Raw genomic sequence first — 18,549 nt, 5'->3', positions numbered from 1 at the left:
ATTCCTGCAAAAGATTTCTTAGCATTTGTCCAGTTTCTCAAGAAGTTTCACTGGGACATGACAGGTATCAGATGTGAGGGCAGCATTCAGCACAGAGCTAACTTGTTGCCTTCAAGTTCAACAATGCTTCCTGTTAACCAGGCTCAATAGAAGTCAGCAAGTAAAAGACTCCCCTGGGCCTTGTAAAAATTCATTTACTAGTCCCGAGTAGAACATGGGTGAATTTCTGTTGAAAGTTAAAGCTAAAGCTTTATTGTCATTATTTTATATATAAATTAGCCATATTATACCTCCTTTACCCTGGATCCATTCTGAATAAAAAATGCCTTGCTAGTGTCATATTAAATGTAACCTACTCCCTTGCAATATTTAGATGCATTCTATTCCACCACAGAAAGCTATGCAGTGATTGCAGGTTTTAAGGTTTGTTACATTTGCCTTCATTTTCATTTTGAACATTCCAAAACTGTGTCCTTTGCCCACTGCTAAAGGGTAGAATTATATTGGAATGGAACATAACTGTCATTTAATCTCTGGAAGGCCACACACTGGCTTAGGTATGCAGTCAAATATGCTCTAGAAGGCTGCATTTCTGTTCAGTTTTCTGTGTAACTATGAACCTCTTTTATGAGCTGCTCTACAAGATGGGAGTGACAGTCTCCCACAGCAGTGCTCTGCAGTTACTGCTTCACCTTCAAATCAAATGGTGGTTATCAACTGAACCAACGTCTCATACTGACTTTTCTCTTCTGTACTCATTCAAAAAATAATCCTAATTTGTATGTTGTTCAAGAAATAGTAGAAGTAACATTTACTTCACTACTTTTACAGTTGGACCACTGATCTAACACCATTCAGACTTGCAAAGTCAATCTTATATGACGAATTTCATGTGAAGAAATTCTAGCTTTCGTTTGTTTTACAACGTATTATAAAAGAAATCTCTGCTCACAGTTTCACAACATCTTTTGCCTCCCCTTTCTCTTTGCTTCCTTCAACTGAATTCTCATAATTCTCCGTAATGTCATGGGAAGATGATAGTCAAATTTTACCCAATGATTAGACTTTTCCCTTTCCCTCCACATTTGTGTGTTCTCTGGGCCAGTTTGAATTTTTTACCCTGGAGAGGAATATCAAAACAAGTAGATGTATCTAAAACGTACAGCAGACATGTTCAAACAGTAGTAAGTCTCACACTTCTTTTGCACTACAAAGAAAACCACAGGATAATAAACTCATCCAATTTTAAGTATAAAATATGTATGTTTATATACACATAATAATGACGTGGGAATCTGATACAAGACTTTCATAATATAGAGGTGATAGACAAAAGCCTTGAAGAGCCCTTGGATGTTCTTTCTCTTTCCCATTTTAAACAGGCATTTTTCTTTATAGCCCACCCAGACTAGGTCACCATTGAAAGTGTTCTTGGAAAGTGACTGCACAATAAACCCAAGGCAAGAGGACAAACATACTCCTGCACCACTGTACAATTTGTCTCAATAAAGCAGGTGGAACAAAAGAATATTTTAACTTGTTAGGAACGAAAAAAATCAAGAGTATTTTACTTGAAGTATAGTTAAAAAAAAAAACCAAAAAGAACATTCAGCAACTAGAAATATCTGTTAATAAAAACACTGTAAAAATCCTGTATGTTAAATGGTAAAAATGGAAAATGTTCATTTATTTGTTCCATGTAGCTTTCATCATTATTACATTAACTGTCACAGCTGAGTAATAGAGCATCCTCTGCTTGAATATTTTCTATTATGTAGATCATGTGTCAAGCTATGATCCAGAAGGAAAACACAATCCAGCTCTCATGTGGCCTACAGCTAACAGTTTTCCTATTTTGTGTGACTTGTAACTAGCTAACACAGAAGTATGTTTAAATAGCTGGCCTGGCAAAGACCTATTCAACCTTGGAGTAAGGAAAACATTTCCAGACCCAGTATAGATCAACAGGTTATGTGTGACAACATATTCAACAGTCTCAGCAGCATTGCCAAGAGAATGCTGGACTAGAATTTATGAAACTGCTAAATTCATAGTGAACTGATGCACTGCTCTGCCATTTTTCCCCTTAGTGGGCCCTATAAGATGACTGCAAAACTGGCTGAGGGTGTTTAAGTCTCTTTGTGTTTTGTTTCATTGAATCGTAGAACCAAGGGAAATTTCTAAATCTTTAATATTGAGATGATACCTAACTCTAAAATTTTAATGGTTTGAATAGTTAACAGACAACAGGCTCACATGACCACCTGCAAATTTGAGTTGAATTCTGAACTCTGTTCAGAAAAATCTGAAATTTGACACATGCCTTTTCAGGTAAAGCTTCTGAACACAACTTTTGAAGTTAAATACTACAGCTAAGCTGGTTTAACAGCTTGGCATTGCCAGGAGTGGGAAGCCCTTGTTCTTTCCCCACACTTCTTTTTCCCAGCTTCATGTATCCCATCTCTTTGTAGCTGCTGTAGCTGTGGTCAGACTCTGGCTGAGCCAAAACCACTTGTTAATTCACCAGTAAAACCCCTTTTAATCACCAACCAGGCTGACTTAGTTCTACTACTGCCAGAGCCTATGTAAACAGAGGGGCCACAGTCAAGAGGGAGAAAAAAGAGTCTCCTTTTAGCAAACCATAAGACTGGCCAAAGCCATGATGCAGCCTCCCTCTCATTACTTACACAACTTAAAAAACTGATTTTGTGTTTGTAACGAGGAGTTTAGAACTCATTTTGGCAAGTAAAATTTTTTGGCAATTTTCAGAAGCCTTGACTCCCTAACTATTCTTTAGTCAAACTAAGTTGCAGTTTCACAATCTTTTTGTTGGTTGGGGCCAGAAATGCCATTTTAACTATAAGCTGCTCTCACAAGTACTGCTGTGAAGAGGAATCGTCATGATATCATGCCCTTACAGGGTCCTTCAAACAAATACTTCAGTGTGACAATAATGTAATCACAGACTTAAGGAAATTCCTTGACTAATGTGCTCGGGCATACATTCTAGTCAGTTTAGTACAAACCATATTGATCTAAAGACAGAACAGTAATGTACTTCAGATACATGTACAGAAGGAGACAAAGCAATAAAGTGACAATAAACAGTAAGCAGCCAAATTCTTCATTAGTTAATGGGTCATGCACTCATAGCTACTTAGCAGTATTTTGAAATACCCACAGCAGCTACTTTAGGCTCTGGGTCTTTCAAATTTGGAATTTTACATTTTCAAGTCTTTCGAGAGTGACAGCTAGAGCATAGAAGAAGGAAAAAGCTGAGGAAAAAGAATAGTACAGCGCTATCGTTAAACTTTTTATACCATCAATACCTGAGACAGAAATTGATCTTGAACAAGAATATCAGTGTTTGTTTCCAGAATATCACAAAAACCAGATGGTATGAAGGACAGATCTTTCCAATGTATCAGATGCACGACCACATGTATTTTGAGTGTTCCTTTCAGATAGTTCTGAACATGCATCTATAGCACTATGAACAGGCATACCCTTTGAAACAGTTCCTTTTTTTAAGTGTAACTTTAGTCAGCTACGAAGTGGTTCAGGCTTTCAAGAAAAGACTCCCATCTGATGGCTGGAATAGTAATTTTATAAATATCCTGTCCCCGTTTGTTAACCAGCTTTTCTCATGAATAAATACCACGCAGCATTTTCCTCCCCATCCCCATCTTTTAAGAACAAAAGCAGCCTCAGGCCACTGAGTCTTCCCCATCACCTCTTAATCTCTGAGAAACAGCTTCTTCCTCAATTGTTGTTGCTTAACTAATGCAACATTTAACACCCTAGATGAATCAGCACTGAGCTACAAGTGACCTTCTGACTACTGATCCTTCAGCTCCACAACACTAAATTTATTGATGGAAGTGTCTGGAGTTGGTGAGCTCCATTTTGGAGCCCACATTTGCATATGATACCTTCTCACCTCTTGTTCCTTTGAATCTGTCTCTAGATTCCAGTACATGCAATTAATTTCTGTGATGTGGTGCATTCTGATTATCAGAACTCATGTCACCTATGAAGTTTTTGTTCTTATCTGGGCAGATCCTAGATGATGTTTGAAGTTTAGGGGTTTGGGGTTTAGTACACTACTTACAGAAATTTCCTGTATTACCTTACCAAAGATCAAAAGGAAGCATTGTGTTGGTTGAGCTATTGAAGAGACAGCAGTTCCAGTTAGCAGGAAGTTTCTCTTTCTCATCTGAACTAAACAAGAAACTCAAGTGGATGATGGAGACAAGAGGACAGGTTTGTTACAAAATCTTTCCTCAACAACATGAATATGTATTTATATATACACACATATTTAAAATGTAAATTATGCAAGTATGTATGCACACACACCTTTTTTTCCTCAGCAGTTATTCGTTAGGGTGGACAAGGATGAAATCCCTTGATATTTTTGCTGGAGTTCTAACTTCTTCCTGTGTGCAAATTTTCTTTCTTTCCACCCCTCATTTTCCTCAAGCATAATGGCCTATGTGTAATAGAAATAGCATCAGTCAGCAAGCCTTGTCTTCAAGCTTTAACAATTTCAACCAGCAAATAAAATGACCCAGAAATCAGAAAAGATGGGTTGGTTTGTTTGTTTTTGAATTTCTATTCTTATATTTCCCCACTATTCCATCCAAGAAGAACATATTGTCTTTTAGGTAAGTGCTCTGTGAATGTTTTCCTTCAGTCGTACACATGATCTCATCCATCCTCCTCAAGAGGCAAAGGTGGGGCTGTGTTTATTGAGCAGCCTCTAGCGGTTCCCCAAGGAGCCACCCATGGCTGTAACTGCGTGTGCTGCAGAGGCAGCAGGTACCTGCTCACACCTTGCACAGGGAGCAGCTCAGAGAAATGCTCTGAAAATGTCATCTTGCCTAGAACATTGAGAAAACTGTTGGGCCTTTCTTTAGCATCTCGAGTTTAACAGAGAAATTCTTCTAGCAATGAAAAATCTTTATTTAGAAATCAATAATTAGAATAAAACTTCCTATTACTGGAAGATTAATTCCTAAAAGAGGTGGTCCTTGGGCAGCAGCAGTGTGAGCCAGCCTCCAGCTCCAGGGTTTTGTTCAGTGAGAGGTTGTGATGGATGGGAGAGGACGTGGATGGCAGGGGATGGGAGGGATGGAGCTACCACAGAGCTGGCAGAGTTCATCCTGCTCATCTTAAATAGCTGTGGAACTGCTCCCGACCGAGCAGAGCCCAGGCTACCTGAGAGACCTGGACGTGACCCCGGGGAAATAATCATCTGGGGAAGATGGGGATCTCAATTAGCGTCTTTCAAAAAACAGTCATACACTTTATACAGCACAGTTAATATTATATAAAAAATGTCCAGCATATGAAAGACTGAATATATATTAATCATGAAAAAATTAATTCTAAAATTAATTACAAATTATTTTAAATTGTTTCCATTGTTTATAATTATAAAATTAATTATAAAGGCTTTGTAATTGTTGCCACTGTTTATGTTTAAATACATAAACTTGGTGCTCTAATATTCTGTTAACTTGAAAACTTAATGTAAAGAACTTCAAGTTTACACAGAAATTTTGGGCTCTGAAATTTATGAACCCTTATCTAACTATTTTGTGATGATAGACTGATATTAATGAATTTTTTCCAACTTTTAGTACCAGCTTTTTCCACTAAATATCAAGAAAGGAAGATTCAGCAGCATATTTATTAGTTCACACGTAAAAATTAGTGACCAACACGGCAAAAAAGAGCTATCTTTAAAGTACCTACTTAATAGTTCCTCTGACAACCTAAAACTTTAAACTCCAAAAAGCTCCAACCATTTTTTTCAGCCTGGGTAGGATTCTGAGAAAATATTTTTCAGCTGATTCTCTGCATTTGCATCCTAAAACTACTGTTGAAGCTCTTCCCAGCAGTAATTAATTACTAAGTGCAACGGGCATGTTTTCACTACAGCCTGAGATCCACCAACCCTGCCCCGAGGGGAGAACAGCTGCCCCACCTGTCAGCATGCAAATATGTGTGGTATGCCCAGTCACATTCACAGTAAAGCCTGCCATCCCACTAACAGAAAGACTAAGGTTTCCTATTTCTTTGAGGCACATTTTCAGGAGATCAAAACAATGGACTAAAGGAATACTCTGAAACTGGGAAACCAAATTTGCAAGATTTTACACTTCTACCAAAGATACTTTAAATCCCTAAAAAAAAAGTCATCTTTTTGAGTTTCTGAAACTCAGTACACCCTGGGCTGTGATTTTTTTTTCCCCCAAAATGTAAAATGGCTTTTAGGTGACAAAAGCTCCATGATTTTAGGTCATTTAATAACATTCTAAAATAATATCTCATAAATCCAGGATCCTGAAATAATTTCAGAAGTCTTATTTGTGTGAAGTTAAAGAATATTTCTGTAGTCATTGCTTTGTTCTTATTTCTTTGTATCCCAGACTGGTATACTGGGATATCCTCACAAGGTGGGAAGCACTAGGAAAGTTTGTCATCCAAGATCTGAGAAACAAAATGATTAAATATCTGAACTCTCAAGAAATTGTGGGATGCAAATGGGATCATGGAACAAAAAACTCTTCAATAGTCTTCTCTACAGAATGGTGGTGTCAAGGTTTTACATCCTTCTAATCTGGGCAACACAAGAGTTCACCCTCCAGAACTTTGTGGTTTGGAACAAAAAAACCCAAATGTGCTTGTGTCCTTTGTTTATTCGGCAATGTTAAAATTCCCGTTTTTTTCTTTCTCATTGCCATTTATCCCCAGTCAAACCACAAGCATTGTCCATTCTTCTTCCTTTCTTCCCAATAAAGATGAGGGGGAGCATGAGTAAGATAACACATGCTGTGACTGCAAGCACTAGTGTTGTTCTTAGGATAATACAGGAATCTGCCTCCCAGCCACCGAAGCTTGGTTAGGGCATACATGGAGCCTTCACTAATAAAATGCAACTTATTATACATATTTTTTATCCTACCCTGAAGACCTACATAAGAAAGAGCTTTTCAGCGATGTAAAATTACATTCTTAAAGGCTGAATCTGTCTACAGAGGAAATAAAGCATAATGTGTAATAGTCCAGGCTGGATTTAACTTCCACATCCTTTAAGCTTCATCTCTCTGCTGATGCTGAAAATCAAAGGGCCAGTTCAGACAGATGTTTTTTTCATCAAAAAACCTGAAGTGTGAGTGATATCTATGAAAAATTTTTAGTGACACACTGTATTGTAACCAACCTCATAGTTTAAAACTGACTGATTCCAGTTAGAGGAACTTTCTCACTAGCAATGATTTGTTCTTATACTTCCTGCTGTTCAAACTGGTGGATTGTTATTTGTGATGATGATGAAGCACTTACTTAAACTTCTGAATGGAATAGATATAATTTCAGAGGCCAGTGAAAAGAAATAACCTGTAGAACTATACCTGAAAATATGTATGGTCTATTTGCAAATATACCAAGAAGAAAACAGAAGGTATCTGTATGGAAATCATGCAAGTAGTGTTCCAGTTCTGCTTCTTTTTCTGTAGTTACCTAATTGATGATCTTGATATCAATTTATCAGTTACATTTATGGCTAAACCCTCCTGACATATCTGCTGCTCTCTAGTGGTTTCCACAGAAACAATAAAGCACATTTCTACACTCAAAAGCTGTGCAAAAGAAAAATCTATATTGACTTGCTATTGCATTTTCTGTGGCAAAGTCTGTCTAAGGAGCTCCCTCTCCCCATTTTGGGCTTTGATACAATGGTTCACACAACTGTTTGTGGGGCTGCATAATGAAACACGCCTAGTAACTGATCAGTGTTAAAAATCACCCTTTTTCTTAAGATATTAAGGGTTAAGTTAACCCTAAGAAAAGGGGTTATTTAAAAAACTGATCATTTCCCTGATCTGCTGAATGGATGCACTATCACTACCAAGGACAAGGATAGGGGTACAAAGTGAGCAAACTTTTTAGACTGTTTTTGTCACTGAGAGAAAAAACTGCATCCATGGTGCAAATTCCTGATTTCTTAAACATTTCTGTGGAGTGGCTGTGCACAATCAGCTCTTGCTTTGGCAGCAACCAGAACACTACCAAAACTAACCAGAATGGTACAAAACCAATCTATACACTGGTCATACACATTTTAAATTACATCTTTCAGAAATGCTGTTAAAAGCAGTCAGAAGTTCTGTTGACACCTTTCATTTTTTCATTTTTTTCATCTTTTCATTTCTTAACATCTTTTCATTTAATCCTTACATCTACAGGCCTCAATGAGATTGGTCCTCCACAATCATTTTCACCTATCATCCAATACTTCAGCTAGATGCCAGTTTTTGCTGACTCTTCATTTGTGCCCAAACCTGTCTTTCCTACTATTCCTTAAATCTAGAAAACCCTGCTCAAATTAATTAGTATTCAACTTAAAATCCAACCTCAAGACATGTTGATACTTTGGTGTTTACAGTAAACTGCCAGTTAAGGTGCAGAGGAAGGCTGTGTGCAGGGAATTTTGATGCCATAAACACTCTTTACTTCCAGCTTCAGGAAGTCTACTAAGTATGCAAATAACTGGACTTGTTCCTCTGTGTCACTTCTTCCACTTTCTTATTTCTTCCACTAAATTAGCTGCTGCAGCTATTGCAATATACTGACTGAAATAAATCTCAATGCATTGTTTGAAGATATGGGACAGAAAGCTGACTATTGCTGTATCTCTTCTGTTTGATACTGTGGTTGTATTAAGTAATTTCCATGTGCCAGAAGCAAAGCTGCCTAATCACTGTGCTCAATTCACCTTTTCAAATTTTTTTAGACCCAAAGTGATTTTAACTGTATTTAGAAACAAAGATGTTTTTTCCTTAAAGCTTTTAGTAAGACATAGCAAAATTTACATTTATCTGCCTTACTTTGGCAAAGGACTTGAAGAGCCAAAGCTCGCTGCTATACTTCAGTCCTCACTCCATATCCCAAGGGAAAAATTCGGTCATCTGTAAAACAGGAAAGGAAATGTAATAGATCAAACTCCATCAGATCAAATAAGCTTCACCATAACAAACTGATGTGATTCTGTATTATATTATGCAAGAAAGAAAATAATGAATCCCTGAATCTTATAAGCAGAAACTCAGTTTATACCTGATTTCTAATATATTTTCTGTGCACAGACATACACACACACACACACACACACACACACACACTGGAAAAGGGCTGTTCCTAGCAGCAGTGAATCATTGACATTTCTGGGCTACTCAGCAAGGGTCAAGAGATAGTTTACAAATAACAAACTTCATTATTGCAATAGTAGCTCTCACAATGTTGAAGGGCGATTCACAGACAGTCACAAAATAAATTCATTATGTGTTTAGAAAGACTATTCAATTTGTGCATGATGTCATGCATTTATGAAGACAAGAGTTGAGAAAACAGACATACAAAATACTGAACAGAATTAATCAGCTCTCTCCTGGTATAGCCTCTGTTTTCAAATACCACATGAGGCTGTTTTCATTCACAAGTTCAACTTATGACAGAAGGAAAATTCAAGGCATAGCTTTTTACAAGACACAGGGTTAGCAGAACTTGTGTTAATGCCTCGCTGCTGCAGTACCTCAAACCCATCTTTCTTCAAATATTTGATATTGTGAGTTTCCTTCCTTAAGCACCAATATGACAAAGGTGCTGTAAAACACCTCAAAGAGGGGACTTGAATGACTGAAACATGTGGCTAAGGAAACAAGGGAAAGGGGAAACAAGAAGATGGATGTAGGAGAAAAACAGTTTCAAACTCAAGTTTCAAATATGAATGTTAATGTAATATGAATGTTACAACTGTCAGGAGAGAGATACAAAGAGAAAACAACAAGTACACAAAAACACAATCTAATGTGGAAAGAACTGCCATGAAGTCAGAAAGTGTTGACTCTATTTCCAAATTACCTCCTGTGTTTCCAAAAAACTGTACAGAGGTTACTTACATACTACATTTTCTGTCTGTAAAATCAGAGAGAAAGAATGCTTATCTGATAGGCAACTCGGATATAGAAAAATCTGTAAGTAATCTTCAGACCTATCAAGTTTCATGCACTAAAATGAGATTTCCACAACTGCTTTCAAACACACATTCTCATACAGCCCTCCATACCTCTGCTGGGCAGTGCCACAACTTCCCTTTTCTTCCCACCTCTCAGTCATCATCCCAGGCTCCCTCCAGCCTCTGGTCCCAGCACTTTTCCCACACATCTGTTCTGAGGCACCTGTGCTATGTCACCTGTGGGCAGGAGGACACACCACTGTTTGTTTGAGGGGTCTCCTGTTTGTGCAGCTACAGATCTAAGATGCTACAGAACTGGAAAGAGTAAAATCCCTTGGGTGATTGAAGCATCTTCTGAAACAAATATCTGGCTAGATCCATAACACCAGGCAAAGTCAAATCTCTGACTCAGCCCACCTGACAGGGGTAAAACAAATGAGTGAACAAGTTTGATGTGATAAAAAGTGTTGTCTCTTACTTTTCCCTGAGGCTTTTTTCCTACTTGCTAGTGAAGTCTTGCTCCACCTGTGGTTGGTTTTGTTTTGTTTCCTGGGAAAAAAAACCTGAAATAGAAACAAACATGTAATTGGAAAAATACTCCAAATTAAATGTTATACAGAAGGCAAGCAATTGTAAAGAGAACTATGTTGTCCAATAGCAAACAGCATTCACAGAAGAAAATTCAAGCAGAGGTAGCCAAAGCAACTACAGAAGAATGCAAACACGATTCTGCAGCTAGAAGAAGACTAATAATGAGAACAAAGATATATTGTTAATACAAATGATGGAATGGGAAGAATTATAAACAAAGTCATTCACCGAAAGAAAACATCAAATTAAGTATTGAGTGAATAGGTTAAGTAAAAAATAATTTTTCTTTTTTAAAGCCCCACACCTGGAAATGTAAACAAAAGGAGTTTTTAGAGAGAGATGCCAAACAGAAAAGATTAACAATGGAAAAAAAGTCATTGAGAGCCATAGAATATTTTCCAGCTTGCTGTGAAGGCTGGATTTAGAGTAAGGAAGATGAAGGCAGGGTATTTATAACACATGAAGTTAAACCTTTAGTTTAAGAAAATTAATTGGGAAAGTATTCTCCCTATTTTTAAGTATAGTTGATAGACAAATAAGACCTTCCTCTACACTTGTTTCAGGAACTGCTTACTTCTTTCTACAGGTTAAATAGGGAGAACAGAGAGTGACAAGTGGCTGAGCCAAATTAACAGTTCTTGGACTCCAGTCCTGTCCCCACCTTTCCAGCTTCTCTTTCTTTTCTCCCCACATCTTTCTTGTGTCACCTCCGAAGTTTATCTGATTCATTTCAAGGTCAGGCAACAAAACTCACTAACTTGGGAAAAATGTACACTTTGGAAGGTGGGCAAAGGTAACTTCTGTTGTTTTATCAGGTTGAACAACCTGCAGCCAGATGAGCTCCAGAGGTGGCTCAAGGTAAGCAGGGGGATCACGTAGCCAAGAGCAGAGAGGGTTACAGGAGAAGGGCACAGGGAAAAGGTAAGTGCTTTCTGGCAACAATTAGCTTTTACCTTAAGTCATAACTTAAGCACCTTAGTTAAATACGTAAAGTTAGATGGAGGGAACTGTGCCACTGCCATCCTTTATGTTCACAGAGGAGGTGCGATTACTATTCTTGAACTTGTATCTTCACATTCTTAGGTCTCTTATTCATATTAACCAAATCATCTCCTCAGAAGTTTAATTAAAGCTGAATTAGGAATATCCACCACTGCCAACCTCTCCTGTGCTATTCTGCTCCACAGCACTTCTTTTTTATTATACTACTGAAAGTATGACTCTCTTTCAAGAGGAAGCTAGTATTTGATTTATACACTTGCAGGTTTAACGCAAATCTCATGAATCCTGTTGAGTTTTATTTTTAGACTCAAAACCTTACATTATGCAAATAGATTACAATCTGCACTTTCAAATTTTCATTTCTCAGTGGTATTCACTGTTTTCTTGTTTATAGAGCCTTTGGTTATATATCAAAAAATCCCTGATTCTTTAATATACCTTATACTTTGATATACCTTAGTCAGGAAGGTTTTGCATGGTATTCAGACTAAATTTAGCCAATTTACAACTTTTTTTCTATTTCTAATATCCAGGCTGCTTGCCCCTATTTAATGATGTTGAAGCAAAAAGTGGGACAAAGATTCTACTCCCTGTAGGTACAGATGTACAAACAAGCTACTGCAGACCATGCCAGGGTGTGAACCCACAGCACATCACATGCTCTGCAGAAGCTCTGCAACCTGTTCCTTCTCTAGTTTGTTATGTGCTCTTACTGCGCAAAACTGGACTTTATGATACCTTGGTAGCCAACAGGAATTTGTGCAAAATATATACTTATTCAGGCTGGGTGACCATGCTGGGCCCTTTGTCTTTAATATACAAAATTATTTTCTTCTGGGAGTTACAACTCTCCAATATCTTTAGATAGCAGACGGATCTCAGATTTCAATCACACATGCACATGGCAATAGACTACATGCATAAAGAAACTGTTGTAGACATCACAGATCTCATCAGGAAGAGTAAATACACTTTAGGAAACTCTTCCAAAAGAAAAAAGTCCCTTGAAACTAGCTCTCTTTTGGGGAAAATTTTTATACTCTGGTTCCTCTGAAAATTAAGCTTGGGAGTGGTCATATCAAAGTCAATGAGGGGAAATAGTGCATGCAAGAGTTTTGCAGGAACAAACTCCTTGCACATTCGGGATTTTCCTTGCTGTTGTAACAACTGTATTTGATTGAATTTAGTAAAACAATCTATTTATACTGTGAAAATATGACACCTTCTGTACACCAATCTCTCCCTATATCCCCCAGGGTCTGTCCACGCGCACAGATGTGCGCACACAAACACAAACCGTTCCTGTGCAATGACTGGCTCCTTGTGTTGCTTGAGCAAAAGGTTAAATGATGATTTGTTAGCTCATCAAACCTTTTCTGAATAGGTATCATTTTTCTCTGTGTTCTGGTGAATATGTAAACACTGTAGATTCTAAAAGAAACAAATGCCAGAGGCACTGAGGTAGGTGTGTTACATAAAAATGAAGCTCAGTGAAAAGTCCTGTGACATCTGCAGCACCCGCCCAGCCCAACGTGCTGAGTAACAGGGTGAGAAATGGAGAGCTGCGGGCACGAATAACACATCAGCACAACTGCACTCTCATGGGATTGTGTTTTGTAAATACAGTGATGCATAATGTGCAGCCCGAGTTGGATTCCCAAAGAAAGCAGTCCATGATAAATCCCTGAAACTAAGGAAATACCTGAGATAAGTATGTTGTAGACTGAGAAGGAAATCCATTTTAGATGAATGTATAAGAGATGTGGTCTTCACCTTGTTTGGCTTCTCTGAAGTATAATTTGCCCAAAATTAAACTAATCTACAAAAATTCTGTCCTGTGCTATTGTGCTCATTACGTCTGCGTGGAAAATATACAATCAATTTGAAACATAATTTTAGACGCCTGATATTAAAATCACAAATCATGACACAGCATACCAGAAAATATACTTTCAGATTGTAAAAATCAGGGATGATACAACAGGGTCTTAAATATATTAATAATTCTAAAAAGACATTTTCATGCTTCTAAGACATCTTACAGCAGCCTCTATGCTCATTTCTAAAAGAAGGGATTACCTGTGATGAATATAAACCTACTATTTGTGTATGATCTTCCCTGTGAGTGTAAGAAATAACCTGGGATTCCAGTCTGACCTCTGAGACATGTTGAAATTAAATACCTAAAATGTAGGTGTTCACTCTGAAAACTGGTATTTTTCAGTTTCTGCAAAATGATTTTTCCAGGTTAAAATTGCTGTTTCAGATTGCTTTGAGACTACATATTCCTTGCTTTTGCTTAAAACATCTTTAGAGACCTTTGCAACCGAAACATAAAACTTTAAGTTGTGGGGAACTTTGTCTATAAAGGCAATTATTCATATCTTTAACATATACTTCAGCCATTCCAACTGTACCCTGAGGAAATGTTAATTTTTAAACTTTGAATGTATTATTTTAATGTAACTTTCTCTGTTACTATTTCTGCCTTATTCTCAATTTAGGAAGCTACTTGGAAAACCCTACTAAGGTAAATTCCATGCTAGTTTAAGAAGTCTTCCTTCCTTAAGAAGTTTATCTATGTACATACCTAAGTAGTGTAAATTCCTATAGAATTTATATCACTTTGATGAAAAAATCAAAGTATTGTGATAATAAAATTTTGAAGTGTTTTGCCCATCTGCAGCATATGACGATCATTTCGTTAGACCTCTATTTAACTATGGTAATATATTATTACACTTACCTCACTCTTACAATGACATTCATTGTGTAGCCTTGGGTACCTCCCTTCACCTTCTGTTTTCCTGACTGTAAACCAGGAATAATAACAGCACAGCCAGGATTCACACACAGCCTCTCTGAGCCGTGCAGAAGGGCTTTGCTGGCAGTCAGGTCATCAATGCATCCCCTCTAACCCATTCTTACCTTTGGCTTTCATTATGAGGCATAATGAAATTTCTACAGGTACGTTTAATATTAAATACAAAACTGCACTTCTTGCCCAGTATCACCAACCATCTAAAGTTGCTAAGAATGTGAATTCTACTCAGAAAAAAACACAAACAAAACTCTTCTTTTGAGATTCAGGTAATGTTGGGGCATTAAAAGGAGTGCCCTCCTGACCTCCACTCATGTCCTGAGGCAGTAGATTGGGTTACTTGGTATCATTGTCTTGGCTTGGATAACTGCTCATAAAGTTACAGAGTTTTAAAATTCCTGCAACACCACTTATTTCCAGGAACACCTGCAGCTCTGGTTTCCATAGGCCAGTTTTAAATTTAGTAGAGAAATATTTCTTGATTTTTACTGCCTTTCTTACTAAAGTAACCCCATAATTTCTTGTGGACTGAATGGAGTCCTACCAATTCTGTTAACCACTGCAAAGAAGCAAGTTTTCATTTTCTGAACTTCTTTTTTTACAGATTAAAATCCTTCTCCCTCAAATAATAATATTTAAAAAAACTAATGCTGTATTATTTGCTATCATGTAATCATGAATTACACATCCAGAGTTTGAGTTTAAACAACAGATTTCAGAGATAATTAACTGTTCAAAGTAGTTCATGGTGTTATAGAAAAAGAGATAAATCCTTCGTTTTTTCTGGTATTGGATTTTTTCGTTATTACTGTTTATTTAATACTGCCCTTTGAAGAATTGAATATACTATAACATTAATCAAAATATAGGAAGTTGCTAGCTTAAGAGGCTTATCTTTATCTTCTGATCCGACAAATCAAATTGGGTTTCCTGTGGGGTTTTTTGCTTGTTTGTTCACTTTACAGCAAAGTACTGATCTAAGGCACATTTCTACATCACACTTACAGCCTTTACCAGTGATCAGATACATCATACTTCTGCTTAAACAGGAATGATGGTGAGCTACTTCATGGATGGAAAGGGGAACAAGCAGAAAGAAAAGGAAGTGGTTTTGCCTCAAGCAGCCAAGGTGAAATGTATGTTTAAACTTACCCTGAAAGCAGGAAACTTCACTACCCAAGCTTAGCAGTGCAACACTGTCTGTGTTTATTTTTCCCTATACATGTAGGAAATGAGAAGGGATTTCCTTGGCACACAAAAAGCAATGGCAAGGTGACAATTTGGATGTGTATCTATTCACTATTGTCTCACTGTGCTACTCTTAACATGTCAAAAAAGAGCTGGGGATGAGCACACCTGCCATGGAACTGCTGCGGGAGGTCTGGCCCGGGGTGAAGCCACAAGGGCCTGGCCCGGGCAGCAGGGTCCCAGCTCCTTCAGAAACGGTGTTTCCAAGCTGCCATACACATTTAGAAACTAAACAACTCTAAGAGCAGCTGAAGCACAAAAAGGGGTGTTATGTTCCCTGCTGTAAGGAGGAATGTGAGTGTGAGGAAAGCATAGGACAGACCACACTGCCATAGGTCAGCTGGAGTAGAGGCCTGCTCACCTCCCACAGCTCCCTCACGCAGGGGAAAACCACAGCAAAATGCTCCCTGGGTACTTAAACAGTGTCATTGCTTTTGATACACTTTAGTACTCGTGGATAACAATAGTAATTTAAAATATTAAATAACACCACCACCCCTGTGTGAAAATATCAGTGTGCCTACAACTATTTACCTGAGTTAAATTATATAGCAACAAGGAAACAAGTACTCTATAGACAATGCAATATGAATTTGGTGCTTGGGAAATGCATAATTATGTTTTTAAACACATAGCAAGCATTTTTCTTCCTTTGCTGTTGTGCTCAGGATGCTAAATATTTAACTTTATTCAACCAACAGTATCATCGAAATGAAATGAAAGATCCTATCACAGGGCCAATCCAACAGTTACACTGGGCTATTTAATTGTCTGGTTAACTCAAGCCAAAGTTCAGTGACCCACAGCAGGTGAAACTCTCAGTGCAGAGTGTGATAACATCTTTGTGATCAGAACAGCGTATGCTTTCCTAGCTCTTGTGCTCACAGAATTTCTATGTATTTCCAGTGGTAAAAAGACATAATTTTCCATATCTTGGAGAGAACAAAGTATCTTTCTGTGTAGCAAACACAGAAAAACTGATGAAACTTGAAGAATCAAGGGAAGAAAAAGGGTTAGATGTAGGAAAAAAATACTCTGAAGTTCTTACATTATAATTCTTCTTAATTTGTAATATTAAAGGAATGTAAGTATAAGTGAAAAAGCAGCAACCTTGAAACAGTAAAGAGTAAAAACAATATCATTTTTTCTAGGAGGCTCCCCCACTTTTTACAAAGTTGCTAACTTAAGCCATTACATAAAATGGCAGTTGTGGCTTATGGGCATTATTCCATGAACAGTTTGCAGTTTCCTGTTCTTGTTCTTTGTGTTTCCATTGCTGCTGAGAATGTATCAGGTGCCTGCGAGCACTAATAACCCTTAATGACCCTCCACTCCACAGACCCTGCCTATAGGTCCAGGAGTCCATATAAGCTCAGGCCTGGAACTTCACCCACTACTTGACCTGTGCTGTCAGATTGCCTGTTTGAGTTCTGCCCTGGCCATGCCTGTGCTTGGCCATGTACCTTGTTGATACAGGCCCTGACCTATGGACTGACTTCCTGACATGACCCTGACTGACTACTGTGGTCCTGCTTGGTCACACTGGCTGTTTCTGATGATGCTTATCTCAATGGGCCTGATCCTGATCCTGACCTTGACATACAGACTGATTCCTTGGCTTCTTCTTTGGGCCAGCCCCATCTGCCCAAAAACAAGAGCCTGGAGGGAACCCAGAGAAAGAAAATCTTCAATTTTCACTTTACTTTAGTTGTCACAGAACAAAATAAGGTGTGTAATGTAAAATAGCTGGGGTTTAGTATAATATACAATGCAAATCTTGGGGTAGAATGGCTATTTAGGGAAATGGTTATTGGGTAGAAAACTTTAATTCATGAGGTCTTCTTCCTAGAAGTGCTATGAGAAGTTCTTCAGCAAAATCAGTTTCTTCTAATTCTGATTGTTTTAAAAGGATTAATCAATTAGTGTAATGCTATTCAACATGACAAATGTAAAGGATTAAGCCAAGCCTTGCTCATAGACACTAAAAGCATTACATACAGAAACAAAACATTGCAATAGAGAAAAAGGGAATTTGAAACCAAATCTATTGATTCTGTTTTCTGCTTTACTCCTAACAATTCTCTTATTTTCTTAAAGGCAAAGCTTTTGTGATTTTCTTAGCATGGATATCTTTAAGACTGCAAGAACCATTTTTAATTTTAACCACAAGGAAGTCAAGACTTTTTGAAACTTTTTGAGAGCATCTCAAAATTACCAAAAGCCTAGAAATCAATAATGTCACCTGGCAGGAGATGTGAGCTACTCAAATTCGAGTCAAGGTCCAGATCAACATGCTTATTGATTGTTTTGTTGGGGGAGGGAAGGGGAAGTTGTTTCCAGCATAGACTTCTCACAAACTGGCATGAGGCATTACATTCTGTTAAATATTCTCAGCTTTCCTACTTCACGCAATATTTGAAAAAATGTGGGCTTAGGCTCCTGAAGAGCGAGAAAAGAGACAGACTAGATCACTCTGAAATGAATAGAAGTTGAATGCTTAATATGTTATAGTGGTTTTTTGTGAACATTTCTTTCTCAATGACCTGAACCTTAAATATGGTTCACAATTGAAACAATTAACAAAGTACTTCACTACTTGTTTCAGTGACTTCCGAAGTACTAAAATTAAGCCTAACCTTTTAAAATGGAAAAGCCACACGGTGGCAGGAGTGAACAAGGCATGTAAAAAACCTGCCCTGCTAAATTCTTCCCTCAGTTTTAACTACATAATGTTCCCTTCTACAGCACAGCTGAAGGTCTGTGGCTGAATTTTTAAATCTAACAGGCACTAACATAATTAATTAGTTGCAATGTTTTAAAAAAAGTCCATAACTTCTAAGTTTCTGATACTACTCACCAACTT

At 37.7% G+C, this 18,549-nt stretch overlaps 1 long non-coding RNA gene across 8 annotated transcripts in view; it reads right to left on the bottom strand.

Moving 5' to 3' along the window:
* LOC108448349 overlaps positions 1-18,549 on the bottom strand; it is a 47,979-nt gene that overhangs the window by 9,100 nt on the left and 20,330 nt on the right. For 3 of the 8 annotated variants that reach the window (XR_001864238.1, XR_001864231.1, XR_001864236.1), the window contains exons 3-6: positions 10,503-10,587; positions 10,136-10,261; positions 8,883-8,978; positions 4,360-4,492 (exon numbers count right to left, since the gene is read on the bottom strand). This is a non-coding gene — a long non-coding RNA (uncharacterized LOC108448349). Of the gene's footprint in view, positions 1-4,129; positions 4,222-4,359; positions 4,493-8,882; positions 8,979-10,135; positions 10,262-10,502; positions 10,588-18,549 lie in introns of all 8 variants that reach the window. The other 5 variants (XR_001864234.1, XR_001864232.1, XR_001864233.1 and 2 more) reach the window with 5 other exon arrangements.

The sequence above is a fragment of the Corvus brachyrhynchos genome, unplaced genomic scaffold (assembly GCF_000691975.1).
Source record: "Corvus brachyrhynchos isolate BGI_N302 unplaced genomic scaffold, ASM69197v1 scaffold26, whole genome shotgun sequence".
NCBI classification, from domain to species: Eukaryota; Metazoa; Chordata; class Aves; order Passeriformes; family Corvidae; genus Corvus; species Corvus brachyrhynchos.
This window is presented reverse-complemented; position numbering and strand designations above follow the sequence as displayed.